General features: G+C 39.2%; 1 non-coding gene across 1 annotated transcript; it reads left to right on the forward strand.

Annotated features, from left to right (window-relative positions):
- The first annotated feature begins 1,479 nt into the window (after positions 1-1,479).
- Positions 1,480-1,627, forward strand: LOC131426785 (U4 spliceosomal RNA). The gene has a single exon (XR_009229201.1). It is a non-coding gene; the product is annotated as a U4 spliceosomal RNA (small nuclear RNA).
- Positions 1,628-3,118: the final 1,491 nt, after the last annotated feature.

The raw sequence follows: 3,118 nt of genomic DNA on the forward strand, positions 1-3,118 counted from the left end.
CATTCAGCCCGAAAGACATTTCGAGTATGCGATAATTTAGGGAGGATTTTCCGCAAAACATCAAGGAAAATACTTTTTTAAAGTGTCGAAATAGTCTGTAACAAGGCCCCGGCAGCGTGCGGATAGCAGAAACGCTCTACTGCTGCCGGCATTTTCTTTCCTATATTCTTTCTCCTGGAGTGGAAAACATGTGTGCGGTTTGAGGAGCTCGAAGGGAAAAAGATACCGCATCGGCAGTGCACATTCACATCACTTAAATATATGAGCCCATAGATATGAGTCCCCATAGAGATGCGATATTAGTTACAAATAAAATGAATTTAATGGAAGTGAAATTCATCGTACGCCGGGTTCGAGCTTATCCCGGTCCTTTCTGCTGCTTGTATCGTTTTCCGTCGGATTTCAGTCGTTAGTTTCGGTTCAATTTTACTGTGATTCTGCTCAGACACACATGGGTTTATTTTTCTGTTTGCCCTGCATTGCATGTGGGTTAGGCACAGGTCGGTTCTGATGGAACGGGCTAGATTAAACTAACACAAAAATGCTAGCAGGCACCCTACATAAATGGGACAATTTTATTATATTTATCATATTTTCCGCGACACGGCACCATATGAACCTGATGGCAATATGGCAGCTTAAAAGATCTGCTGGGAATCGTAAAAAAAACACCAGACCGTAATCGTAAAAGTCCGTTACGACAGCGACTGGGATATTTAATTAGGTATAATAGAGTGAGGAGAATTTTTGCACTAGCAACTTCGGTACTTACTTTTTAGAATAGAATCATTTTCGCTGGAGCTTTAGTCATTTACTATATGGATGCGGAAAAAATGGATTTATCTCGGAACCATGTAAATGTAATAATGGTTTTTGTATCAGTATCTAACGGGAGAAGTAGTTTAGAAAAAAAATCTTTTCTCATATCACTCAGATTCTGTCCTGAAATTATGTGGTATTTTTCAATATAAATCAACTGGTAAAACCTGCAAAATGAAACAGTTCCTTTAATGCCGGTGCTTCTGAAATCGAAAAATCAGGATAGTCGGACTAGCTTTGTTTGGCATTCTACAGGGTTGCACAAAGGAACCTGATACATTTTGTTCTCCGGTTACATTGGAACCAAACAAGCGATGGAGAAACCGAACACGGCATCGGAAAGTAGAAGAATGAAGGTTTATTTTCGTCTGATAGTTTTACATCATGAAACACTGGAGTGTCACTCGTCACGTTTTTATTTATAACTCGTTTTTGAAAAATCAGTCGTACGACATTCAAACATTTCGTGAGTTTTAAAAACAGATTAGAAGCCCCTCCTTCTACATAACCTGTAACGGATTCGTCTCGGCATAGTAACGACAATGTTGCTTCATTGCAACGCCGTCCAGGGCTCATCTTTATGTCGCTTAGAGAAACACTGAGAACCACTGCCTAGCATTTCGAGCATCTTGTTCACGAACGATAAACAAGCTGGGTGATAGCTTTGCGCAGTGGCGATATCGTAACCAATGAGGTACAGCCGAGGTGCGATTATTGCTAGTTGAAAACTGCTGGGTGATGACGATCTTATATGAAGGAAACGACAAATCTTACTTAACTATTTGATGGAAAGAACGACGAGAAATTTGAAGAGTAGCCGCATATATATTACCCGAACGCATGAGACTCTTCACCTGAGCGGATCGAACGCGTTCAACATTCTCTTGTATCCGGACAGTCCGGGCGTGGCCCGGATGTTTTATTCTGGTCACAGAACCTATTTTTACAACATTTCTCAAACACATTTTTCTAAATTCACGAATAGTTGTAACGTACGATTGATTCTTTACAAAAACGATTTATAAATAAAAACGCGGTGAGCGATAGTCCAGTGCTCCATGATGGAAAACTACAAAGCGAAAATAATTCTTCATTCTTCTACTTTCCGATGCCGTGTTCGGTTTCTCCTTCCCTTGTTTGCTTCCATAGTAACCGGAGAACAATTGTGTCAGATTCTTCTGTGCAACCCTGTACTGAAATTGATTATGAATAGGAATAATGTTGAGACATGTTTGGAATATTTTTTACGTAGTTTTTTTTTACTTCGGCATTTTGAGCGACGGAAAAATTGTTTTATATTCTTCACCCTGTAATTCTGGAATTCAGAAGTTTTTTTTTTAGGAGATCATAAGACGCTTGTGAAAATCGGTCAAAAAAAAAATCGGTCCGAAAAAAGTGAGTGAAAGTATAACATATTCATCACTCTTCACCCTGTTATTCCGGAGCCAGAAGTCAAGTCCGGATGAAATTCACGAGCAGAGATTCCCGGTAAAAAATTCAAATATCTTCAGACAGGGCTGCAAAAGTCAGTAAATCCGAAAAAAATATCTGCAGTCAGCAAGTATCTCGTACAGGCAGCAATTTCTCTATGAAGGATGATACGCTAAAGTGACTTGGCGAGCAAAAAAAAAGGTCGCGACAATTTCAAAAGTCTACGAAAAACTCGATTTTCGAAAGTCGGCGAAAAAGTCTGCAACAAACAATGTCTGCAGCACTTTATACGAAATCTACAGATTTACAGACAAATCTGCCGATCTGGCATCTCTGTTCAAGAGTTTTATAAGAGACCATAAGACCGATTACATGAAAAGTGACTAAGTGACTAAATAGTTTGAAACTGAACTTTTTTCTCCAATCAGCCCGTAATTCTGGAACCGGATGTCAGATTTGGATTAAAATTCAGGAACTTTGTATGGCACTACAAGATTTGATCTTACTTTTGAATATAGGTTTGGTATCAGTCATCTCTGAGAAAAGGAGAGTGCACAAGAATATTGCATCCAAACATACAAACACTTGACATTTTGCGTATTCGACAAACTGAGTCGAATGGTATATGGCACTCGGCTCACCAGGCTTTGGTTCAAAGGTCGGTTTTCACAGTGTTTACATAATTTTTCTATATGAGAAAGGCCAAAAACTGACGGAAGCAACAATGGAAAAGAAAATTTTGCGAAAAAGTCTCCGGGACTCGAACCCATAACTGCTTCTATCCGCAGAATTCGCCTAATTGAACAGAAGTAACCGAGCTAAGATATGTTTAAAAACTCGGAGTAAAAGAAAATCGATTTCAAAGTGA

This window comes from Malaya genurostris, chromosome 1, assembly GCF_030247185.1.
Source record: "Malaya genurostris strain Urasoe2022 chromosome 1, Malgen_1.1, whole genome shotgun sequence".
Lineage (NCBI taxonomy): Eukaryota > Metazoa > Arthropoda > Insecta > Diptera > Culicidae > Malaya > Malaya genurostris.